Raw genomic sequence first — 27,850 nt, forward strand, 5'->3', positions numbered from 1 at the left:
AGCTAAGAAGGGCCAACTATACCTTGCCTTCATGGATCTGTCGGCAGCCTTTGACTGCATGACACAGTCTAGGCTGTACCAAAGTGGATGATGGACAGAGCGCTCGAGCAAATCAAACACTCACCCCCAGTCGACTGATCTGGTTTGAATCCATCATCATTCTTTAGCTCACTCCACCACCCCAGTTCAGACATGGCCATATGCAAATCAGTCTGACCCTATGCCTCATGGGAACAGTCCAGCCCGAACTGCCAAGCCATGTCTTCCCTGGACCGATAACAAGCATCGTGGGACCAGTTTCAGGTTCATAACCCTCATCAGCCAGGGTATCTTGAATCCAGTGGAAAAGTGTGGGCATACTTTGTCAACTTAGGGTGAACAAAGCGATACCAAAGGGGAAGATGGATGGAGCGGCTGAGAAAATCAAACACTCACTCCCAGTCAAAAAATCTATTCGAGAGGCAGAAAAGTACAGCGCACACTTTGCAATATGCCATTTTCAATGACTGCACAGTGCCGGATGCTTGTACGCACTGTGCAATCCTTGAAAACGGCATCTTGAACAGTGCGAACATGCTACTACGCAATTCGCGTCGGACTACGTGTAGCTCACATAGTTTGAAGTGCACTTTGCGTAGCTACGCGTAGCGCTACTTCATGAACTACGTACTGGGGGTGAGTGTTTGATTTGCTCAAGCACTCTGTCCATCATCCCCTTTGGTACCGCTTTGTTCACCCTAAGTTGGCAGGGTATGCCCAGACGTGGATCCCTTGCTCACTTTGCCACTGGATTCAAGCTAGCCTAGCTGATAACGGCTGATTAGCCAGAAACCGGTCCCAGGATGCTTGGTTCCGGTCCAGGGAAGACGTGGCTTTCCAGTTCGGGCTGGACTGTTCCAATGAGAAATAAAGAGAGCAGAGTTCTCTTGGGGACAATTCCAACACATTGAAATCAAAAGTATTCACTGATATTTATCATTCAACATCCTCGAGTAACGGCGCAAGTTTGTGCAACTGATCTGGGTGGGTGGAATAAGGGCTAAGGAAACTCTAGTTCCCTATCCCCATGGCACTCGTAGTACAACATTGCACATGGCCGTTTAAAAATTGTGTGCACGGCTATCGGCAAAAGTGATAAGAAGGGGTTGGAAGAAAAGTTTGGTCGACTCGCTACTATTATTGGATCGAGGGGAGTGTCGACAAAACCTAGGACCGTCTAATCATAAATGTAGAGAAACATAGACGAGCACTATATTGAGGGTAAATATCGAGCCCCACTCTCGATAAAGAAATGGGTAATGCATGGATGCCCTTAGAGATGGGTGTATGTGTCCCATAGATACGCATAGCCATAACGCACTCGCATAAGAGATATTTGAATATTAATTCAGGAAGGTTATCCACATGCACTCAAAAAAACAGGGATGTATTGGTTACCTCCTTAGATTCAACCTGCAGTTCCAATCAATAGTGGCCCGACGATGAATTCATACATGTGGCTGTACTGAATAGATGAATATAGAGATCAGACAACCAATATCAGTGAGTGTGTGTAACAGACAGTTTGATCTCAATGGGTAACTAGAGAGATTGGGAAAATAAATAAATTACCCCATGTGTTCTCTTATATTTACAGTATAGGACCTCCAGGCCAGAGTATGTGAAAAAGGAGATTTTAGAAGCCGCTCCAATTGTAAACTTTTATTTGAAGAAGAAGGCAACACCTCTCTTGATGGTAGTAGGAGCTGCAGTGTAAATAAATTTAAACCTGAGAGGGGTCATAGACCAGGTTATATGTAACTGATCATCCTTATCTCCCAACTATAGAGATTGTACTCACAAGCGTTTGGAGCCCTATGGTGCCCCGCTACTCATATCTGATATTTACAAATCTCTGAGTCACCCCGGAAAATTGAGAGGTGGGTTATACTCTCTGTGTGACAGCATGCATGGGGTTGATTCCAAGTGGAAGGACGTATGCATGGTATTGTTAGAGATATGATGTTGGGCGAGTGGTTTTTGCAGCAGGGACCCTGTGGACAATTATGCCTTACAATATCATGTTAGACATATTGGTCTTTAATTAGATGTATTGCATAGTACTTATAAAATGTATCATTTCGTATATGTTTTTGAGTGTTTAGTCTTTGTCTAATAGATGAAAATAATTTGTACTCCCTTTTTGATATGCACTGGGTTGAGATAAAATTGAGCAAAGCGCGGCCTTGTAATGTGATTAATCGTTAGTTAGATATATTCCATTTGATAATATTGACAAATGTAATGTTTATATATATTTTTAATAGGATTTTTCGTGGCTTTTAACAAGAGAGACCGTTATATGTTCTTGTCTTGAAGAAGGTGGCCTGAATTAACAAATTTGCCACCGAAACGTGTCGACGCATCGTAGCCTCATACAGGGTTGCATCCAAAGATCTCATTTGTGTTCAATAGAGGATATGATTTATGGACACTCAAGAAATATTATAATGAATTCCATGTGGAGTAACTAATGAAGGATGTTTGTATTAGCATACACTGTACTTTTATGTCTCTCATTTATTTATTTCCTTTATTGTTTATAATATTGTGTTTTTATTTCATGTGTATACTGTGGAACTGCCCACAAAAAAGGTTTTAACTGTTTCCCTGGTGATACAAATCTTTTAATAAAATGTACTTCTTTTTTCTTATACACAAGTTGCTTGTGAGTATTGTATATCATAATTGACTCGTAGGGTCCTTGATTGTTTATCGATTTGGCGATTGGTGACTTTCTGGGTGATTGAATGAGTGAGCATAGGAAGTCCAGGTTGAATGATAAATATCAGTAAATACTCTTGATTTCAGTGTTTTGGAATTGTCCCCAAGAGAAATCTGTTCTCTTTATTTACATGTGGTACCCCTTCTCTTGGGCGTGGGGTCACTCCCCTTGTTTTTTTGACTGATTTTCATATGGCCATGTCTGAACTGGGGTGGTGGAGTGAGCTAAAGAATGATGATGGATTACACCCAGATCAGTTGACTAGGGGTGAGTGTTTGATTTGCTCAAGCGCTCCGTCCATCATCCTCTTTGGTATTACAGTCTAGGCTGTGGCAGATCATGGAGGCAATGGGGATTGATATACAGATTATTAATATAATCTGTGACCTGTACGCCGGAATTACTGCCTTTGTCCGCTTTGGAAAGGGAGACGAATGCACTAGAGACTTTAAAATCACTAGAGGTATGAGGCAGGGTTGAGCCCTTGTGCCCTTTTTATTTGCAATTTACAGAAGCGGTGTAGGATCTGCTTTGTTAGGGTCCACCCAAGATATGCCCTATATTAGTTCACTACAAGTACCAATACTCCTCTACGTGGACAATGCAGTGATTTTGGCACGTACTAGTAACGCGATGCGCCTACTCGTAATGGAATATATGAAATTTATGAATCATCTGGACAGGAAAATTAATTACTCTAAATCTTTTCTTCTTGTTGTAGGTCCAAAACAGCGGAAACAGCAACAAATGTATATTGAAGGGGGAACGCTAGGTGTTGTGGATTCTTAGGGATCATGTTTGACCGACATATTTATTTGTAAAGTATGGTTTCTAATAGGGGTTTACGGATGGAAACGAATATTGGGGCTCTCTTTAAATTCACAAAAAAATTGGGATCAAACCTATTGAAGTGGTAAAAAATGTTTATGAAGCAAAAACTGTATCTGTTGCCACTTATGGGGCAGCTGTATGGGGCATCTCAGACTCTTCCTAATTACAACTTATAGAAGATGCCTTTTTGCCACTGGATTCAAGCAAGCCTGGCTGAAGATGGCTGAAATGCCAGAAACCGGTCCTAGGAAGCTTGTTTCCGTTCCAGGGAAGGCATGGCTTGGCAATTCAGGCTGGACTGTTCCCATGAGGCACAGGGACTGACTGATTTGCATATGGCCATGTCTGAACTGGGGTGGCAGAGTGGGCTAAAGAACGGTGATGGATTAAACCCCGATCCGTTGACTAGGTGTGGGTGTTTGATTGGTTCAGATGCTCCGTCCTTCACCACCCCCTTTTTGTACCACTTTTTGAAAAACTTGGCCTCCCTGCCTCAGTCTTGCTCTAATTGTAACTGTCACACAGAGCTGAGAGTACCTTATATTAGTGATAAAATCTGTATTGCACCCATTCTGATGTGGCAAACTAGGTTTGGCGTAAGGAGACTCTTTCACTGACCAGGGGGTACTCAGTCTAAATATCGATCTACAGAAATATAGAGTCTGAAATATCGAAGGTAAAGAATATCGAGTTCAATAATATGGTTGGACAGAATATCGACCCTAAGGTAAGTAATATCTAATTTTTTTATATCGATGTAAGTAATATCGAAGTCAGTAATATTGATACCAAATATATCGATGTTACTAATTTCGATGTCGCTAATATTGATATTTGTATTATTGTTATGTATTTTATTATGTATTTAATATGTATGTGTTATATGTTTTTTGTTAAGTATTTTACTTGTTTTAAATTATATGTGCACTATTTTTATATATTAATAATGTTATTTTTAAGTCAATTTTATGTTTTAGTACTTGAGCCGGTTGTGGGTTTATAGGGGAATAGGGTGGGAAGTAATTTAATTGCAATTAAGTAATGATTTATTTGAATTTATTAGTATTGATAATTAATTCATTTTTAATTATTATTAATTGGCAATTAATTATTTTAATTGTTAATTTATTTTTTGAATCGGTAAATAATGTTTGTAATTGGTAATTAATGTTTGTAATTGGTAATTACGTTTTTTTAATTGGTAATTAATGTTTGTATTTGGTGATTAATTTTTTTAATTGCCATTTGTAATAAGGTAATTACTTTTTTAATTGGTAATTACTTTTTTAAATTGGTAAGTCATTTTTTTCATTGGAATTTATTTTTCATTTTTTTTAATAATTGGTAATTAATGTTTTATAAAAAGTATTTTGGGGTAAAAAAGTATTTTTTTTGTTTAAAGTCTTTTAATTGCTTATCAATTTTAATAATAAATATGTTTTTTGATTTGAAAAATATGTTATTGTTCAATATTTATTATTTGGTAAATAATATTAATTAATTATTATTTATTGGTATTTATTGCTAATTATTCAATTGTAATAATGTTTTTAATAATTATCAGTGGGTATTTGTAAATTATGTTGAGTTATTTAAAATTTTAATTATTAATTATTTTAAATACAAACATTATTTATAAGTATGTTATATTTAATTTCTATGCTATCCAACGCTTTCCCTACTGTTGCACTCACATGAGTGGGAATAGTAATTTTTACCCACCTGCTATCCAACACTTTCCCTACTGCTGCACCCTCTGGAGTGGGAATAGTAATTTTTACCACTACGCTATCCAACGCTTTCCCTACTGTTTCACTCTCTGGAGTTGGAAAAGTAATTTTACGTTCTACACTATCCAATATTTTCATTTCTGTCGTTTTTTGGGACATTATATAGTAGTTTATTTATTATCTATTTAATGTTTTTGTATTATTTTAGATAATGTAGTATTCAATTAATTTTAAATATTTTAAAAGTATATTTAATTGTTTTAATTTATTAAAATATTCATTTACTTTTTATTTATGGTAATATGTTATGTTTGTAGATGTATTTGTAATTTATAGCATTTATAATTAATGTATAAGTAATTAAAATAATTATTCAAAGTTCCTATTAAGTAAGTATATATTATATATTTTCTATGTAAATGTTTAATTAATGTTTTATTATTATATATGTATTATTTATTAATTTTAAACATTATTAAATATGTTAAACTATGTTTATTTTATGTATTAGTATTATTTACTTTATTTCACACATTTATTTTTAACAGAAAAAAAACATATTTTTAATTACGATATTTTTAACATTGATATTTTTGTTTCGATATGTTTTTACTTACCTTGTTGAAGATAGGATGTTGATATACTTGCCTTCGATAATCCAGCGTCGATGTTTCTGTAGGTCGAGATTCTGTAAATTGATATTCTGTCAGTGATTCGACCAGGAAAATCATAAATGATGTAGCCTCGTGGTGATTACATTCAAGGAAGTGGGACACTAGTGGGGCATTCGGAGTGCGACAACAGATGCAGCTCTTGTGTGTAGCACCTTCATCTTAACCTTCAGGGAAGTCTGGCCCACATAGATATCGTCACAGGAGCACCAGATAGCATAAACCATATGTTGTGGATTACAATTTGTATGGTCCCTAAAACGATGTGCAATATTAGCTTGTGAGAAAAGTTTTGTATTTGCCGTAGATTCACAGGCAATGCAATTACCGCATTTGTGATGTCCCACAATCTTAATGAGCCTCCATGCAGCAGCTAAATCAGGGGAGTTCACTCTTGGCATTGCCATACGTACCAAATGGTCTTTTACATTGCAAACGCTTTTGAATGAAAATAGTGGGAAATTATCAGAGATGCTGACAGACCTAACCAAAGGCCAATGTTTCACAAACGACGGTTTAACTGCTTTTTTAGGGCGTGATGTAAGTAAAAAATCCTGGTGGTTATACCATGCTCTTTTTTTTTGACCGCTTGATTAGGCGTAGGGGATACCCACGGGCCTCCAGTTTCTTGGCTAGAATATTAGCTTCACAAAAGTAATCATTTAGAAACGTACAATTTCCGCGATTCCGAAGAAACTGTCCAAAGGGAAAACCATCTTCCAAACCTTTGGGATGATTACTTTGGTTTTGAAGCAAAGTATTTCGGGCAGTCGGTTAAGTGTACAATTTAGTTGCCAGTTTTCCATTTTATGCCATAATGGTAAGGTCCAAAAAATCAATTGACTCCTTATCATAGTTGAAAGTAAACTTTAAGTCGCTTTAATAATTTTGCCAATAGCTTTATTTCTGCTCTTGTTTAAAGCTTGCTATGTGTGTTATATTCTGCAGCCCACGTAGAAAAAGGAATACACCTCAAAGGACTGTTGTTGTGCAGGAATGCCCTTTTTGCACACAAATAATCCTGCCTGCAAAGCAGTCACCCTTGCACCATTGACACAAGGGTTAATGTAGGACAAACAGCAACAGGCAGTGGCCCAGAACTGACTCCACATCCACAACTGATATCTCCCAAAGCCAAAATTATTGAGTCAAGCTATTTGAATTTGATAATGTGTGCAATCACTGTAGGCACCCTCTGCCCAATGATTGCCAACTCAAGTTTAGGTGGAAACAGGTAAACAAATCAAACAAAGGTGCACCACTTCTGCAATCCTAAATCTAACTCCAAATATATCCACAATGTTCCGGAAGTATTTGCAATTCTTGTCGTTATTGTTGCGATCTCAAAGTGTATCAAAAAGCCCAGCAAACGCGTCTCTTCAGGGCTGTAATGTGATAAAAGTATTCATATACATAAATACTAACAAGACAAGAACCTGAACAAAACAATTGTGACAAACCAATGCCAATAACCACAGTTCCTATGTCTACAGAATGCACAACAACATATAGTGCTAAAAAAGAAAAACAAATATGGGGATTTAGAGACATTGTGTAGGTATAGGAGAGTGTTAAGTAAGATGGGAAAACTCGAGCAACATATCCTCAACTGTGCTTGCTATATGTTACACATTCTATACATTTTGAATAAGCGAAACAAAACAGCACAATTAGTTAGTTTCTCCAAAGATTAACACTCAGCAATTTCTATGTGGAGAACAGCCCATTTTTCTCAGTGTTATTACTCCAGTGTTTATGTCCCAGTAAATGCCAATTAGTAGTGTTGAGCAAAATATTTGTGGGATAACAATCCAGTGGAGGGTAATAGAAAGCGCCAAGAGTAAAGAACAATATGCAATTACCATATAGCGTGGCAGGAGCCAACACACTTATAGTGGATACATACCACAAGAAAAATTCAAGATGTAACCGTCCTCATTTAAGAGAAAAATTTACTAGGTTCGTTCCTCTACGGTTGTTGAAAATATAATGTGGCTACATTAAAGAGGTCCATCCAATAAAGATAAGGGGAAAGACACGTACATTTCAAAAAGGAGTATGCACTGAGAGAAAGTATGTAATCGGATAGTACATACCCGATCGGCCTAAAGCTTGAAGAGACAATTGTAAAAGTTTCGAAGGCCCCTGCTTGTTAAGATTCGCCTCACAAGCACTATGTATCATTTAGCAACCTATGTATCCTTATTCTTATCGGTAAGTAAAAGAGGTGAAAGAATCCGCCCCTCATCCGACAATTTTAAATAGAGAGAGGAAAGGCTATCTATCCCTAATGTTCTAAAAGAGTTACGAGAGGACTTAACTCCTCCGCCCTTTCTCATGCAATCAGCAATATCTAAATAAATGTGGGGATGTTAACTCCTATAAAATGACCATCAGGGATCCGTCCCTCATCCAACACCTGTAAGTACAGAAAAGGAGAGCTATCTCTAATGTTATAAAGGGGTTTCCAGAAGGCTTGACTCGTCAGCCCTTATTGGTATGATTAGAAATACCTAAATAAAGCGCATGTACGCATGATAACGATTATAAAGCGACATTCAGGGTACGGGGTAATTCTATGTCATGCAGCATTATCCCTTTGAGAGTGTGTCATAGGGTATGGTTAGCTCAGAATAAGGTACGGGTGAGTATAGAAAAGAATATAAACAAAAGGTCCCTAATCATCAGGCACTGGGAGGCATTTGTATGCAAATACTAGCAAGCCCCTGGTTACGAGAGAGCGGAGCTCCAGCAATGTGTTGCGTTATTAATACTGTTTAAGAACATATGTCGAAGCAAAGAAAAATTATCTGAAATTCTAGTTGTGCCTAAAAAAAGAGAGGACAAAGGAAGGTTGCACAATTATCTAAAAAGCACATCTCATGATGATGGGGGGGGGGTATTAAAAAAAGAAACAACCTATGTCCACAAGCACATTGAGTGAGATGGTCACATCCCGTGTTACCAGACAAAGGTAATCGGGCAAAAGATATTGCCACATAGTTAGTGCGATTGGTGTGGACCGCTCCTCCTAGTAGCGTCACAAGTGATAATAGACCGCAATGAGCCTGTCTCCGATATTTATGAGTCCTCAAAGTTTCGTACTGTGCTTGGATATGACGTAATATAAAATTATGGAAATGTCCTGACTTTAAGCAAATGGAGGCTCGGGACTGCAGGGAACAGTCGGCCATGTTGACGCCTGTATCATAGGCATTGAACATTCTAAGGCAGCCATAAGTCCCCTATTTACTAATATTTGGGCTACAAATAAACAGATCCCGACCATCTCCCACCAAACGAACTTCCATATGAAATAGCATAGTTGGAGAATACAATTTGGCAATGTCAAAACCAAAAACTAAACAAATATGTATTTGTAGATCTGTGTTATGCCCTGTTCAGAACTATTTGTAAAATTTCATTTTCGTCCTATTAATATTCGCACGGTGCAGAGATGAATAAATAAATAAATAGAAAATACTCTGTGTTGTGGGAGTGAGTCAGTCCTCTTAAAGGCGTAGGACATTGAATATATTCATAGGGACAGATTTACGTTGCCTGACGCATCTCTGCAAATCGGCAGAGATGCGCCAGGAAAGATACGGCACGCAAGTTCATCCTTGCGCCACCCATGATGCGCCGCATTTACAATGCGGCGCACCATGGCGCAGGAATGAACAGATGCGTGTCGCATCTTGGGCGTAAAGTTGGCGAAGTGCTGAAGTTGTGTTGAGTGCGGCACGCAACTAAAGCACTTTTCCAACTTGCCCTATCTTTAACGTGGTGCGTCAAGCCTTACGCCTGCTTCAAGCAGGCGCAGGTTTTTGATCCATCAGCGTTGGGAAAGTGACTCAGTGAAATCTTGTAGATTTCACGGAGTCACTTTTCAGGGGCGTTCCTGCGACGGAACGCCCCCCCCCTCCCCCTGCACCGGAACGCCTACATGAAACCTGACGCAGTATTCATGTGGCGCAGGCCCTTACACCGTGACGCATCTCCATAGATGTGTCACGTTGTAAATGCCTCATAGGGATGTGCCACGTTTACGCCACCTTGCGTGACGCAACAGCGGCGTAAACGTGGCGCAAGGGGCTCGTAAATCTGCCCCATAGTGCTCAAGTTAACCACCGAGGCATCAGCAATGTGATAATCTATATTGAGAATGTGCAGACAAGCAGCCACGGCCCGTGGAGGGAGTTGCGGTGGGGCAGAAAGGCGGGGCGGGAGAGTGACAGGGTGGGGGGTACGAAAAAAACGGAATATGGATAATTGGAGGTAAGTAAACAATTTAATTAATACAACGAATTTCGTAGCGCGCACTGCATCGCATTTTGCAATGCAGAGCATGCTACGAAAATCGTTTTATTTATTCAATTGTTTACTTACCTCCAATTATCCATATTTCGGTTTTTCGCACCCCCACCCTGTCCCTCCCCCGCCCCACCTTTCTGCCTCACTGGAACTCCCTCCATGGGCCGCCGCTGCAGACAAGGAAATGTCGGGGAAGCGTGGGCCTCAAAGCCTTTAAACCAAACACGTAGGAGATAAAAATCATAATGTATTCGACGCAATTTTGAATCAGAGACCAAAGTAGTGGAAGGAGGTAAAAGCTAGAATAGAAGCTATTTAAGATGGAAAAAGGGAATGAAAGATCCATATTGACGGTTACATCCCATATTTGTATTTGGAAATAGCTATTTGTGTGAATTGTAGATACCAAATCCCGAGATGACTAATCTAGGTCATAAGTTAGTGAGCCAAGATGTATGGTCTGGCACCTGCTATTAGAACGTAATGGAAATCATTATCAGTGATGAGTTCCATTACTACAAAATATACATTGTGGAGACATCAAAATTATTGATCAAAAAATGAGATGGTTTTGCAAGGGAGGCATCTGCGTTTTTGGTCCTGGGCTAGACAGCCATCTGGGGAAACCTACCAAACCCACACATTTCTGAAAACTAGATACTAGGGAGAGTCCAGGCTGGTGTGACATACGTTGATCCCCCAACGTTTTCCCACCTAGAATCCCCTGCAAACCTCAAATTTACCTGACAAAAATCACTCTTCCCACACAGTTTTTGTCCTGGCAAAAATGTCCTACCACCTAGTTTTTCTCTTGGTCTCCCGAGTAAAATGATACCTTACTTGTGTGGCTGTCCAACGCAGAATCGGCCTAAAACGTATTTAAAAAAAAATAAAAAATAGCGCTTAGAATTCGCTGTCCTATACCCTTAATCCCTAGATTTTTTTATCCCTTCCCAGTCACAGGCCCTTGGCCCACCCACACAAGTGAGGTATCATTTTGATTGGGAGAACAAGGGGAACACTAGGTGGTAGGAAATTTGTGTCAGCCCAGTGATCCCACAACTTTCCCACACAGAAATGGGAGAACAATTTGATTTTTTCAGTTAAATTTGCGGTTTGCAGTGGATTCTGGGTAGGAAAATGTTGGGGGATCAACACAAACCACACCTCCCTGGACTCCCTGAAACCTGGTAAGAGCCACACAACACAACCCCTCCTAGAGTCCCCTTGGTGTCTAGTTTTTCAAAAATGTATAGGTTTGCCAGGTTTTCCTAGGTGCCAGCAGAGATAGGGTTCAAAATCTACAGCTAGGCACTTTGCAAAAAAAGGGTCAGTTTTCACTGTACAAATGTGGTGTGTCCACGTTGTGTTTTGGGCCATTTTCAACACAAGTGAGGTGCCATTTTTATTGGAAGACTTTGGGGAATGTGGTGTTGGTAGAATTTTGTGGATCCATGCAGATTCAGGACTTTTCATCACAGAAATGTGAGGAAAAAGTGTTTTTTTTTTTTTACAAAGTTTGAGGTTTGCAAGGGATTCTGGGTAGTAGAACCAGGCGAGAGCCACGCAAGTCACCCCATTCTAGATTCCACTGGGCGTCTAGTTTTACAAAATATATAAGTTTTTCTAGGTTTCCCTAGGCACCGGCAGAGCGAGGCTTCAAAATCCACAGCTATGAACTATGAAAGAAAGGGTCAGTTTTAACTGCAAAAATGAGGTGTGTCCACATTGCTTTTTGGCCATTTCCTGTTGTGTGCACTAGGCCTACCCACACAAGTGGGGTACCATTTTTATTGGGAGCCTTTGGGGATTGCAGTGTTGGTGAATTTTGTGGATCCACACTGATTCCAAAACTTTCCATCACAGAAATGTGAGGAAACGTTTTTTTTTTTACAAAGTTTGAGGTTTGCAAGGGATTCTGGGTAACAGAACCTAGTGAGAGCCTCTCAAGACACCCCATCCTGGGTTCCTCTGGGAGTTTAGCTTAAACATATGTATAGATTATCTAGTTTTCCCTAGGTGCTTGCTGAGCTAGAGTTCAAACTCCACAGCTAGGCGGTTTGCAAAAAAGGGTTTGTTTTCACTGTAAAGATGTGGAGTGCCCATGTTGAGTTTTGGGCTGTTTCCTGTCTTGGGCACTAGATCTACCTACACAAGTGAAGTACAATTGTTATTGGTAGACTTAGGGGTACACAGAATAGTAGACCCCCAAATAGCCAAAAATGGCTAAGCACAGGGGGGGAAAAGGTCTAGCACCCAAAGGGTTAACCTTACAGTTTTTAATTTCCTACGGCATTACACATAGCAATTGCCATGTGCTAACCTTTGAAGAAACTAACTAATTGTGCCGTTTTCTTTCACTTATTAAAAAAATGTATAAAATGTGTAACATAGAGCAATGACAGTAGAGTATATGTTGCGCGAGTTTTCCCATCTTACCTAACACTCCAGAAGTGTTATCATTCTCCTGTCCCTACACAATGGCACTTAACCCACATGTGTGGTTGTTTTGCACTTTATGTTGTTGTGTATTCCTGTTGACAGAGGAACTATGGTTAAATGTATTGGTTTGTTGCACGTGTTTTGTTCAGTTTCTTGTCTGCTAGTATTTGTATATATTTATAGTTTTATCACATTACCGCATTGAAGAAGTCCACATGTATTTGGACGAAACACGTTGGCTGATCCTTTTGATACACATTGACAATGCAACAATAAAGAGAAGAATTTCAACTACTGCCGGAACATTGTGGATGTAATTGGAGTTAGAATTAGGATTGTAGAAGTGGTGCACCTCAGTTTGCTTTTCTTTGGTGCTAGGGAGTCAAAAGTGTGCCAGTGCAAGGAGAGCTCAGGTATTCGTCACATAATTTTAAATATGGCACATTCCTGCCCTCTCCGTTTCACGCAGCACAGTGCAGCAAAGTATCTTGCTGTGCTGCGTTGCATGAAATATTGATATATCTGCCCCTAAATTGCAACAGAGATTCTTGGTATGGGAGGAAGTTCTTAATCTTGGTGGAAATAGTAGGAGGCCACTTCCATAGTGGCATTCAATCAGGTCAGAAATCTAGGAATTATTTTGGATGAGAAGTTGTCTTTTCATCCTCAGGTGAGTACATTAGTGGTATTGTGTTTTATTGCTCCTAGAACCCTTAGAAGAATTCCTGTGATATCTTCCTAGCTCGACTTTAGGAATGCAGTCTACTTGGGCATCATAAAACCCCTTAATAAGTGGTCCAGAATATGACAAAACACCCGTTATATGGGAACACATCTCAGGACATTGTGCCAAACTTTATTGGTTCCTACTCGAAGAATGTATATTATACAAGTGCCTATAAATATTGTATGAAGCCCCTGGGTCTTAATTTTTGCACCATCTTTACTCCAGATTCCGTTACCCTCAGTATATATGGTTGGCCATTCACATTCAGTCCGTTTGACTATACTTCAGAGTGGAAGGGTCAGTATTGGAGCCTGAAAATGTTTAGGCCTGGGTAGAACTCGGGGAGTTACTGAAAATCTTTGTGCAATTTGTTAGAGCTCTGAGTGCTGGCAAACGTACTTTTTGCCATTTTCAACGTTGGTTTTGCAGAAGCGACATCGTTTGATAATACAATTTTGTTGCAAGAAATTGAGGCACCTATTATGCAGTCTTTTCTTGCTTAAATTAAAGAGCAGCCAAGCAAGAACAACCTTTACCAGGAAAACGAAGAATACAATTACAGAATGACATCACAATGAGAACCGCAATTGGATATCGAGTACCCAATAATATTGTTGACTCTACCAACAAGTACTCTATTCTTGCTGCGCGCAGTCAAACTAAGTGCTTTATTTTCTCTTTCCAAATACGTTTTTTTATATTGATATTCTCTATTTTAGTTGTCTATGTATTAAACACTGTTTCATTTCACATTTCTGCTGTGTGGCGCATGAGCTCGTTCTGAGTTCCTCCTGCTTCCTATAACGGACGATCTCAATGTTAGGAACGTTTTCCTATCCGCTGCTAGCTGAATGCGACAGTCTAGCTTTTCTTCAGCCGCCTTTGCTGATCAGTTAAACAGCCGTTTTTCCTTCAATATTTTGGCCGGGACTGCCTCCTGCTGCGTTTCCTCTCACAGACCATTTCAGTCTCTATGTTAGATGTTTCTAAGTCTTTGGAGGCATCTTTTTCTAAAATGCTTGCTTCTTCTAAGGAAGTTTCCTCTGGTCATAGTAGGAAATGGGCAGCAACATCTATCTCCTTCAAAGGAATCTCAATAAAAATTAGTCCTCCCACCTGAGAGGTTTCAAAACAGGGGCCTTCCTCCTCCACTCTTGTTATTTCCCTTATAAGAGACACTGATGTGGATGATGATTTGACACAAATGACATTAGAAGGCCTGCTGACCCTTTGGTTTATGGGCCTCCGGAGAAAAGGCGTAACATTTCTCTGGTTAATGGTGGTGCATCTCACCCTGTGTCTCAAGAGTTGGTGGATCATGTCAGTGAACCTGTGTTTAAACCCTCATTAATTCACCATTCTAATTCAACAGAGTAGTTTCCTTCTGACCATATATGTTTCCTCTTATTTGCGCAATGCACTACATAAGTCAACTAGAAACAAACCTGAATCCTCCCTTTCTTCTCTACCTAATAACATAACTGAAACCCCTATTATTGATCCGAATATGCTCATGTTTTTTACCAAGTTTGGCAAGGATCCAAAAAAGGGAGTTGATCGAGCCTGGTCTACTTGCCTAGATTGAATGCTGGATTTGGTTGGTCCCCACACCAGAATTCTGGAGTTGGCTAAGGAGGCCAAGATGGAGGGTACTCTTATTGATCCCAATATCCTATCCAATTGGGCTCAATGGGCTATTTGTATTTTGGGTAATGCCAATGTCCATATATCCTTAAAAAGAAGTAAAAGCGGGCTATTGAAGATTGACCCTAAGTTGGTTTCGCTAGCCTCCAAGGAAGGTGGTCCCTCTACTAAAGGTCTGATATTTGGAGACTCTTTTATAAAAGACTTAGGCAAATGTGTCTCTTCCTTTGCCACCGTGGATAAGGCTCAAACATCTCTTAAAAAGATTTTTTCCTCTGCGGTTTTCACCAGGGCCGGTAAAGACCTGAGCCGTTTTGTGTCCCACTTCTCCAATAGAGGCTCCTTCATCCAGCAAATCCAACCTGATTCATACACAGGATATAAGCCTCAGTTCTATCCCAGCCATGCTAGAGACTTCCGCTCAACAGGCTTCAGAAACAAAGGAGAGCAATTTTCCAGTAAGTGTTTCCAATTTTGGCGTTCCTCCTGTGAGAGACAGACTTTTTCTGTTTCTCAATTCATGGCTTTCTCTTTTCACAGATGCCTGAGTTATCCAGTCAGTTCAAGGGTACTTCATAGAGTTTGAGCAAATCCCCATTCAGTATCATCTTCCTCTTTGTTTTTCCCAAGAACAAAACAGCCTCCTACGCAATATAATTCAGGGACATATGTACAAGCCCCTATCGCCACAGGAACAACACTTTTTAAGACGTTCTTATGGCGATAGGGTCATTGCCTTATGTACAAGGCAGCTTTGAGCTACTTAACGTGGTTTAATGCTGCCTTATACATAAGACATCCTTTCACGCTAACCAGTGGTTAGCATGAAAGGGGCGTGCAGAGAGTGCTGTGGTGGGCATTCCACCACAACACCCATTGTATTTGACGCTACCTCCTATGTACAAGGGTGGCATACATAGGGGGCAGCGCCTAAATAAAGACCAGGAAAACCCTGATCTTAAGTTGGCTAAACGAGGCGAAACACATTATTTCTCCTTGTTTTCGCCTTTTCCATTTGTGCTGCCTTGTGCAGCACACATGGAAAAATCAAAATACCATGGTTTGTTTTTTTACAGGTAGGTGTCCCTTCCTGTACATAAACAAACGTTTAGAAAAAGCAATTCTGTCACTTTCATGTGTGCTGCATAAAGTACACATAAAGCATAAACAAAACACATGAAATTGACAGAATTGCATTTTAGGAATATTTATGTGCAGGAAGGGACACCTTTCTACACATAAACAATCCCCCCCTGCATGCAGACACCCTTGCACTCTCGTGCAAGGGTGCGTTCATTGGTGCTAAGTTGTAAAACTTAGTGCCATCGCAGGGGGAAACGCAAGGCTGCACCATATTCTTGTAAATATGGTGCAGCCTTGTGTTCCGAAGTGGCGGAGCAGGTCGTTAAGCCAAGGAGGTAATGACACGCTCCGCCACTTCATTGTACATATCCCCCACAGTGCCTTCTCTCCAAACAGGCTATAGCAGAAATTTCCTTTTATCCTTCGGGATTTCTCAGCACCATCTTTCTGATGCAGAAAAAGAGCAAGAAGTTCTGGTTGGTCCTAAGTATAAGAAATTTCAACAACTTTGTAGTGTACCATCACTTCAAAATGGAGACCATATTATGTCTCATATATTCTCATCCAAAATGATTGTTTGGTCAGGCTAGATCTTCAGTACGCTTATCTCATTGTTCCTATTCATCCTTCTGACAAGAAATATCTCCAGTTTCAGGGGGAAAATTATTTTTATCATTACAATGTTCTTCCCTTCAGTCAGTCTTCAGCTCTGTGTTGTTTCACCAAAATTCTCCACCCAGTGGTAGCCTTTCTCAGACTCAGGATATTCGTCTGATCATTTATCTCAATGATATTCTCATCATGGCCCAGTACAAAAATCTTCTCCTTTCTCATCTACATCTTTGTTAAAATCTCCTGTTCTGTTTAGCTTTTCTGATCAATCTACAAAAGTTGGTTCTGTTCCCTTCTCAACAGCTGGAGTTTCTCGGTTTCCTCATCGACACTTCTCCATCTATTCTTCAACTTCCATCACACAGAGTGCCTTTTGTAAGAAAGGAACTCTGTCATTCCCTAACTCTTCCTTTTTTTCTCCCTCACGATATCTGGCCCGATTGCTAGGCCTTCTGACCTCTTCTATTCAAGCTTTCTTTCCGGGCCCTCTTCATTATCTGGCCCTTCTGCGATTAAAAATTCAGCTTTTATGCAAAGGTATTGCCTATTCAGATCCTGTTTCCCTAGATCAAGAGTACAATGAGGAGCTTATTTAGTTGCTCCAACACCTAGAAGCTTGGACCGGGAGAACAATTTGTTCTGCTGCCATAGATCTTGTATTAGAATCTAATGCAAGTCGGACATGTTAGGGCGCAAGATGTGGACAGTTCTCGACTGGAGGCTTACGGTGTCAGAAGGAGTCCTTCATGCACATAAAGAGTTTAGAGATGCTTTCAGGATCCTTTGCCATCCAGTCATTTACCAAAGTAAGAGTAAGTTGCACCATCCTTCTTCGCTTGGACAATCTGCCAGCTGTCGGATATATCAATCATCTCAAGCTCCAAAGTTCTGACAGATCTTGCAAAACATCTATGGGATTACTACCTTCAACACAATCTTTCAGTGCAAGCTGTTTACCTTTCGGGCAAGTTAAATGTAGTAGCAGACTGGTACCCCAGTCACCTTCAGGATTCCAGTGACTAGCAATTATATACTTCAGTGTACAATCAACTTTCTTCCATCTTCAGTAGAAGGTCTATAGATCTCTTTCGTCTCGCCTCAATTCCCAACTTGATTCTTTTTTCAGTTGGATACCAGATCTTCAGGCCTAGGCTATGGATGCTATTCTGCAATTTTAGTCTCAGACTCTTCTTTAACCTTTCCCTCCTATTCTACTTAGTGCGCAAGTTCTGGCTCAGGCAATCAGACAGCGATCTTCTCTAGCTCCAAAAACTCCTTTTTAGCAAGCCCAACCCTGGTATACCACTCTATTGGAGATCGCCTCGGATTATCCAGTCTGGATTCCTCCATTCCTTGAGTTAATACTGAACCCTTGTGGATTAATGTTAATTCCAGAACTTCCCATCACGTAACTGTTTTCAATGGCTTCTGGGTAAGAAAACCTGGAGGGAGGCACACAAGTCACTCCATCCTGGATTTTCCTACGTTTCTACTATTAAAAAATTTACAAGCTTTCCTAGGTGCCGGCTGAGCTAGGGCTCAAAATCTACATTGTGTTTTGGAGACATTCCTGACATGGGTACTAGCCCTACCCTAACAAGTGAGGTACCATTTTTATCAGGAGACTTAGGTGTTTGATAAGTGGTAGGAAAGTAGTTGCTCCCTGCAGATTCTAGAATTTCTATCACACAAATGTGAGGACAATTATAATTCTTAAGTCAAAGTTTGAGGTTTGCAGGGGTTTCTTGGTAGGAAAACCTGGTGGGTGCCACACACGGCACCCCCCTGGATTCTAATTGGTGACTAGTTTACATTTTTTTACAGGTTTGCTAGGTTTCCCTGGGTTGCGGCTGAGCTGGAGCCCAAATCCATAGCTAGGCACTTTGCAAAAAGGAGCAGTTTTCAGTAAAAAATGTGATGTGTCTATGTTGCGTTTCAGGGCCTTTCAAGTGAGGTCTCATTTTTATCAAAACACTTACGGGAATGTTAGGTGGTAGGAAAGTAATTGCTCCCTGCAGGTTCCAGAACTTTCCATCACAGAAATGTGAGCAAATTGTGTTTCATTAAATCAAAGTTTGAGGTTTTCGAGGGTTTCTGTGTAGGAAAACCTTGGGGGAGCCACACAAGTCACTCCACCCAGAATTCTCTTAGGTGTGTAGTTTTAAAAAATGTCCAGGTTTGCTAGGTTTTCCCAGATGCCAGCTGAGCTAGGGCCAAACATCCATAGCTAGGAACATTGCAAAAAATTATTCGCTTTGAGAGGAAAAATGTGACGTATCAATGATGAGTTTTGGGCAATCGCAGCCACTAGGTCTGCCCACACAATTGTGAAACCATTTCTAGAGGGAGACTTCGGGAATACAGAGTAGGCAAACAAGTGTTATTACCAGTTGTATTCATCTGCATTTGTGTCTTCCAAATGTAAGCCAGTGTGTAAGAAAGAAGACATTTTGAGAAATGCTCTCAAAGTATGGGTATCCATAAATTCAGAGATGTGCAAACAGCCACTGCTTATAAACTCCTTATGTAGTGTCCATTTTGAAAATCCATAAGTTTTTTTGATGCCTATTTTTCAATCTTTATATCTTACCATATGAATTGTTCTTTACCCGGTACAAAATGAAAAACCATTGCAAGTTGCAGCTCAGTTATTGGCTCTAGGTACCTCGAGTTCTTGGAAGACCCACAAGCCCTATATTTCCCTGCAACCAGAAACGTCTAGCATATGTAGTGGTATATTGCTTTTATAAACTAGCCATCATGATGAGAAGCTACAAATGAAAGCATTGCCACAAATGGGCGTTTTTTCATACTAAGTTTCAATATTTTTTTATTTCAACACTCGAGAGAGACTCTGACACTGGTTTCCTGTTCCTCGCTACTGGAGTAGCTTTAAAAGACCCCTGCTTTTCCTTGGACTCCTGGGCGGATTGAATAGCGTTTCTGGCTGCAGAGGAGGTGACAGGCGCGGCGAGCGGGACTGCGAGGACCAGCATACCTGCTAACATCACCAGCTGGTTCCTCTTCCCGCCCGAGCCGCGCCCCCTCCCAGTGCCACGCCTCCCGCCTGTGTGCTTATTATCTCGCGCGGGCGCCGCTCGAGAGAGACTCTGACACTGGTTTCCTGTTCCTCGCTACTGGAGTAGCTTTAAAAGACCCCTGCTTTTCCTTGGACTCCTGGGCGGATTGAATAGCGTTTCTGGCCGCAGAGGAGGTGAGAGGCGCGGCGAGCGGGACTGCGAGGACCAGCATACCTGCTAACATCACCAGCTGGTTCCTCTTCCCGCCCGAGCCGTGCCCCCTCCCAGTGCCACACCTCCCTGTCATTCATAAGCGTCCCTGGTTACGCGCACCGCGGGACGCGCGCGGGGCGGTGCTCGGGGCAAAGACCGGGCAAAGAGCGGGCCGTTTGAGGCTGTTTGAGACTGGACTGGGCCACAGCTCTTTGCCCTAAATTCTGACCCCTGATATACTGCTCAAAATCTTTCAAAAGACCACGCACAATGTCAACACGAGAATACAAGACTAGGGCAGCGAAGGGGAAGCTTAAAAACGGAACCTTGGACGATTTCATCTCCAAGACTAATATAGCCATAGACAAGGAAATCGACAAAATGCAGCGTAGGGTGTCCTGTGAACTAGAAGCAGCGAGAAGGTTATCCCAAGAACTGGCCATGGCTAAGAAATCCTCCCTAGGGCACTTTGCTTTTGCCAAATCGCCAGACCGCACAACTGAACCTACTCCCACTATGATTGTCACACAGGCCGAAATTCATCAGCCACTAGCACCTATGGCAAACATACCTAAGGCGGAGTCCCCACAAGTAATATCTCCCACTCAAATATCTTCAGCAAGCGGGGAGGCTGGGACTGACACATCCGGTGAGGGGGCCCCGTGGAAGACGGCCCCTACTACCAAAACCACGGAAAACATCGGGGGGATTCCGCATCCCAGTCAAAAGGGCCCTAACTTCAACCTTAAAAGAAAGCGCAACCAAACCTCTGCCTATTCAAGGAAAAAGGCCAAGGTAGCTAAAGCCCAACTACCCACCAAGGCACCGCCTCATACACCGCCTAAATCCCCTTCGAATCCAGAAATTGAACCCAGCGCCGCTGCAAAATCAAAGGATGAGAGTGACCTAAATAATTTGGTAATTGATAGTGAGGATGGCGGGGTCCCACTCTGCACAATAAAAGGGAAGGATGTGGAATTCCTGAAAATTGTGTGGGGAACACTCAAAAAACTTTTAACGCCTGTTGAAGCTAGACTAATACAAATAGAAACCCAGCTGTTAGAGATGGAAAAAAGTATCTTAAATCTAGCCACTCTCAGTATAACCGACAAAAACAAACCACCCTGCCCACTGGCCATTTCCAATAACACACCACTACCATCACATGTTGTCACACTATCATCTGCACCAAACCCTACAAAGGCCTTAAAAGCCAAACCCATTCCAAAACCTTGGCATAAGGGTGTCAATGATATTCCTGCCAATAACGTAGTGGCAGGCGTAAACCAGCAGGTGATCCCCCCTGCCCCTGCTACGACAATCAGGACAGCTACCACTAGCGAGCAAAATAACCCTCACTTAACAACATCAAGAGCAAAACCTAACATAAATCACTATAGGGGCTACGTAGATCTTCCCCCTGACGTTAGGCTATATGTAGTTGTGCTCACGGGGGTGCCAGAATTGTCATATCATCAGCAGGAAGATTTTGGGTCACTTAAAAACAAAGTCATACACTGGCTTAACACGTACAGGCCTATACCCAACCATCTGAGAAGCAAAATTCTCATGGTGCGCCGAGTACCCTGGATAGGTACCTCGCATAAGTCTTTTGATGGTGACTGTGTGATTGTTTCATTCGAAAATCCCAATACCGCACACCATATCTACACCTGGAATTATAACACCGCGAACTCACCTATAGCAACAAGACCCTTAACTTTCTTCTATCCTCCACTCCCTCATTATAACACAGGAGGAAACTGGAGTTGGATCCCAGAGAGGAAATGTATGCATGGTGGGAATTATAACCAATGGGCAAACACACATAGTGGGTGGTCAGGAGCCCCAGTCTACAATAGATTTGGGTGCCTTGAGAAAGTGGATTGACTCTCTCATAAGCTTATAATTAAACCACCACAAGCAGATTTATTTAACTGCTTTTCCCACCCTCTGGAACGATCTGCCTCCATTCCATCAATGTCACGGTCTGGAGACTTCACTCAATCTGCAGATGAGAATAGGCATGAAGAGGATCTTTCCGCTGACCATTTAGAAGGAACTACACATACCCTGATAACTAAACTTAACAAGTCACTCAGTGTTAATAGTGGTTTAACTACTAAGTATAATTCTCCTCTAGAGGAAATGTTTCAATTAACCCCAATGATAAAAGAATGCACGCCTCACAATTATTTGGACAGACATCTAAGGGCAAGTGGGGCTTCCCAGGGGAATAACGACACCGATCAGTTTGTGACCCCTGGCCGACTCTCTATTCTATCTTGGAACATCGTAGGGCTGTCCAACAAAATAGGCTCCTCTGAGTGGCTGGAACTAATAGAAGGCCACGATATATGTTTGTTCCAAGAAACATGGGCCAGGAAGAAGCATTCCCACACAGGATATGCTTCGTTCGAAACTCTGGCAAACTGGTGCGGGAAGGGTCGCCCATAGGGGGGGCTTTTGATCTGGGTGGCTTCTTATCTTGGTTGTAGGGCAACACTTCACGAAACCGACTCAGCTGATTTCCAGTGCGTTGTGCTGGAATGGGCACATGGCCCTAGCATAGCACTAATTAATGTATACGCTAGAGCGGTAGGGGTAGCAGGCACCTCGAGAACAATCAAAGATTTAGCATTATTCCTTGATTCTGCTAGACTAAGCTCCACAATCATCGTGGGGGGGGGACTTTAATACCCAATATGAGCCTCTCCCAGACCATCTAGTGGGTGTTACGAGTGATGAGGATGATCTTTGGGGGAACCCCCCATTGGCAGCTCCACTGGTAAAGGCTTGGACACCTATCGCCACCCAACTTACCTCCCTAACGCTTCGCCACTCACTGAGGGCATGTAATGGCCGAGTCGAAGGAGATATCCCACCAAAATGCACCTTCAACAGGCCAGGTTATGAGTCCAGAATAGACTATATCATAGTCTCGTTGAAGGATTGGGATAAAGTACAGGACTTTAGGATAGTCTTTAGGAATGATAGCGACCATTATGCTCTTTCATTAACATTTATGGCTCAGGGTCTCCCTATGGGTTCAGCAGAAGAAAATTCAGCCTCTTCAGCTGCTCTGGTTCTGCAAAGCAGTAGGCGCAGAATTAAGTGGCCAAAATTCATAATAAACCCAAATAATATTCAAAAACTGTATGTAGCGGTGGTCAACGCACTAGAACAAGTCGATGCCCTTACTTCGCACTCAGTCACTGCCACTGATCCTCCTGCTTTAGAAGTACTTGAGTCACCCAATAACAATGTAATTAATACTGGTGATTTCCCTGTGCTTGGGGTTATTCACTCTGAGTTATGTATCAACATGGCAGAAGTACTAAACCCTGTGTCTAGGCCTAAGAAACATAAGAAGAAAAGAGCCACATGGTTCAACGCTTCCTGTAGGAGAGCAAAAGCTACACTGCTAGAGTCACTCAAAAATAGGGAGAGCCTAAGCGAAATCAGGGCGAATCGACTTGCCTATAAATCCACCTTACACAATGCAAAAATAGAGTGGGATGAGGGAAACTGGTCTGATATGACAGCCGCACTTAACACTGGTGACAGTCGGAAGTTCTGGCAAATTGTTAAGCATGGATCAGCAGAACCCCTACCCGCAGTCGAAGCAAATATAGCACCTGTAGTTTGGGAGGAACATTTTAAAAATCTGTATAGTTCAAATAAACCTGAACGCCCAGAGACTCCTTTAGAACATATATTGGATCAACAAACCGAAAACGCGGTACCCATGGATGAATTCACCTTGGAAGAGGTTACTATGGCGATCCTGGGGCTGGCGCCCGAAAAGGCGCCAGGCCTCGATAGGCTTCTGGGTGATTTATATAAACACGAAGTAAAAATTTGGGCCCCGTACCTCAAGGTGCTGTTTAACGCTATCCTGAATGGTATGATGATCCCCTCCACTTGGTTGGGGGCAGAGATCGTACCTATTTTTAAAAAGGGTTCCCCTCTGCTCCCGGTCAATTACAGGCCAATAAGCCCGATAGACGTTTCACAAAAGCTATTCGCCAGGCTATTGTTGGACCGTCTATCAGAGTGGATGACGGAACACGACATACTGAGTCCCCTTCAGGCAGGTTTCAGAGAGAAAGTTTCAACGACGGACCAGGTCTTCCGTCTTGCCCTCATCCATTGGAAAACGGTACAGTTGGGGGGTGGCAGCCTCTATACTGTATTCGTGGACCTGAGGGCAGCGTTCGACCTGGTCCCCAGTAAAAAACTATGGGATGTGCTAGCCAGATTGGGTGTCCCGAAGGGCCTGCTGGAGATGATTGTTCATCTCCACACTGACAATTTTGCACAAGTAAGATGTGGCAAGGATGACGCCTTGTCAAATAGGTTCCCCGTTGACAGAGGGGTAAGGCAGGGCTGCGTACTAGCACCAACCCTGTTCTGCCTCTACGTCAACGGGGTTATCTCTTACCTCAATGCGGTGGCCAATTCTGACGCTCCCAAGCTAGCAGGATCCAGAGTACCGGCGATTATGTACGCCGATGATACCTTGTTGCTCTCTAAGTCCATGTTGGGTATCCAGAGAGTACTCGATGGTTTTGTGGGTTTCTGTGGGGAATACGGTCTAGAAATTAACACCTCGAAGACCAAATTTATGGTGTTTAATACCCCCCCCCAAATTCCGATCCTCCCCAACTGTTGAACATAAGAGACTGGAAAGGGTGAGGACCTTCGAGTACCTAGGAATTATCCTAAATGAAAGAATGACCTGGTGCACCCATCAAGAGAAGGCACTCCTTAAACTGACTCAGTATTCGGGCGGCATCACGAAGCTTCTGTGTAATAACAAGTCATCCATCCGGCCTGTGGGCCCACCACTGCAGATCTACAGGGCACAGGCAAGGGGGGCTGCTATGTATGGGTGCGAGCTCTGGGGCCATGTACCCTCCCAGGATCTGCTAAAAGAGGAGAACAAGTTTATCCGAAGGATTGTAGCCCTTCCCCCCAGCACTCCCCTTGTTCCTTTAAGGATGGATCTGGGGATGCGACCCCTTAACGAAGAACTGGCCTTCCGACCACTAGCATATTGGCTCAGGATATGGTCTGTCCCGGAACTAAAGAGCTACAGACAAGGACTTCAGGAGGTACTTGCAATCCCTAACGCAGGAGAAATTAAATGGCTGAAATTTATAAAAACAGAGCTGGAAGGCCTGGGCCTTTTGAAATTGTGGACCGACCCTATAACCGCCTGCCCACTGCTTCCCAAAAAGTTATTGGCCAAAACATACTATGATTGCAAACTAACGGCATTGTACCGCCACCAAAACAATGGGACATTAATCGATTCATTTCTTTGGACTAAGGACACTTATATTTTTGAGCCAGTATTAGACAATCTTTATCCCTCCCTGCTCAGGAAGCTGTATTTGCAATGGAGACATGGGTCTCTCCCAGTACGAGTATTCACAAACAAGTGGAATGAACATGTAAACAGTATATGCCCTGCTTGTAAATTGGCTGATGAGACTGAGCTCCATATAATTTTTTTTTGCACTGTTTATCAGGCGTCTCGTAGGAAATGGATTATTCCTCTGTGCAGAAACTTGAGATTTACTGAATGCTCAACCGCTTTTAGAGTTCTTAAAACTAACTTATCCAATCACATTGTATTCACAGTAGCCAAGTACCTTGGTGCTGTTTGGTCTCTTAGGAGTAAATGTATCAAGGTTGCTTAGCAAGCAAACAATTATATTGCAATGTGATGTAACTTTATGCAAAGGACTTGCCGTATCTGCTAAATTATTATATTTTAAAATGTTTTATAATGTATAAATGTCTTTTATGGTAAACATTTTTGCCGAAATAAAGAATAATAAAGTAAAGTAAATTTCAACACTCAGGGGGGCCATATATACATTGCCACTGTGGCACTTTTACACCACTGGCTTAAAGATCGGGCAGCGCCGAAACAAACACCTTCCCAAAGCAGGATTAACAAGGAGAAATATTTAAATTTCTCCTTGTTTTTTCTGTTTTCATACGTGCTGCATTCAGCAGCATACATAGACGAGAAAAATGCCTCCTTTAATTGCTTTTGTGCAGGACGGTGTCCCTTCATGCACAAAAACAATCATGCCCACAACAGCACAGATACCCTTGCACCTTGGTGTAAGGGTGCCTATTTTGGTGCTCACTTGCAGTTTGTGCACCAGGAGAAAGGACAGGAATGCACTGTTTCTTGTATAAATGGCACATTCCTTCCCTTTTTTGACTTAGAGCAGTACAGCTAGAAGGCTTGCAGCACTTCCCTACCCCAAAATATTCTTAAAATGCCCCTTAGTTTTTGGGAAAAATGTTGAAGGATCTACACCCATGACCCCTTGGGAATGTAGAATCTTGTCTATTGTTTTTAGAAATGTACAGCTTTCATGGATCCCCCATGGTGTACCACCTGTTTCCACCACAAACTGAAAAGAGGTTGAAAGCTCCAACATTTGGACAAAATGGGCTATCTCAGTAAAATGCCAAAACTGTGGAAAAAATGTGGTTTTCTTAGCCAACTTTACATGTCCCTGAAAGCTAAGAAGATGGCAATTTTAGCACGACATAACTTTCATTTATGCTATTTGCAGGAAAACAAACACTTTCTTCTGCAGAACTTTTTCCAATGTTACTGTCAAAAAACAAAATGTAGCTATGTTTTGCTAATTTCTCGGTGCCATCCAGGGGAATCCATAAACCCTGGGTACATTCAGAATCCCCAGAATGTTGGAAAAAAGAGCGCAAATTTGGGGTAGAGACAGTGGGCCTTATTTATAAAAAAATTACAAAGTGTGGCGCTGCAAGCCATTTCGCTTCGCCAAGCTGCGTCATTTGAAAAGCATAGGGATGCATTGTATTAACCACAATACAACGCATCTGTGTGGTTTTTGCTTGCGCACAATTGGCTGCCATGCTCCAGTGCAGGCACCCTTGTGTTATGTTGAAAGGGTGCCTGCATTGCGGGAATGATTGTTATTGTGCAGAAATACAATTGTTGATGGCATTTTCCTCTTTCTATGCATGCTGCAGAATCTAGCACACATAGAAAGAAGACAAAACAAGGAGAAAAAAAGTATTTCTCCTTGTTGCTCCACTCTTACTCCTCCCCTGGGGAGGCATAAAGGCATAGGACGTATTCCTAGGTTTACAAAACTGTGTTAATCTGAGAATGCGGCAGGTTCCATGAATGTTGCATGGGAACTTCCACAGTAAGACATATGGAACGGCCCTTCCACGCAGAGTAACGTGTGAAAGGGGTCCATATTTGCAAGGCCATAAAAAGTCAAGCAGGGTGACTTTACATGGCCTTGTAAAAATGGGCAGGCACACTCTACTGTCAGTGAGTCGAAAAAAATGGCGCACCGGCGGTACTATGGCTTTGTAAATAAGGTCCTTTATGTGGAAAAAAGTTATGGAGGCCTAAGAGGGAACTATCCCAAATAGTCAGAAAAACCAATCAGGGCGGGGCTAGCAGATAAAGTGATAAAGAAGGTTTCAAATAACAATGGGGCATATTACCAAGCAATAGCGATAATTATCGCTATTGCTTGGTTAGAGACAAAAATTTACCGCTGGGCTGCGGCGATTTTTACTGCAAATAAACCTTGGTATTACCAAGGTTTATCGCAAATGCGATGAAAATCGCCGCAATGCATGAATATCGCTGAAAAGTCAGCGATATTCATGCATTACTGAGCTAATGCTCTTAGCCATGTTATCCACCTCCAATTGGATAACATGGCTAAGAACTGCTCAGGGCAGGTGTTAGCTTTTGGAGATATTCA

The 27,850-nt window shown here is 41.8% G+C and overlaps 1 pseudogene; it reads left to right on the forward strand.

The window, feature by feature from the left end:
- LOC147705951 (uncharacterized) overlaps positions 1–15,671 on the forward strand; it is a 36,619-nt pseudogene extending 20,948 nt beyond the window's left edge.
- The last annotated feature ends 12,179 nt before the right edge of the window (positions 15,672–27,850 follow it).

This window comes from Lissotriton vulgaris, chromosome 7 (assembly GCF_964263255.1).
Source record: "Lissotriton vulgaris chromosome 7, aLisVul1.2, whole genome shotgun sequence".
NCBI classification, from domain to species: Eukaryota; Metazoa; Chordata; class Amphibia; order Caudata; family Salamandridae; genus Lissotriton; species Lissotriton vulgaris.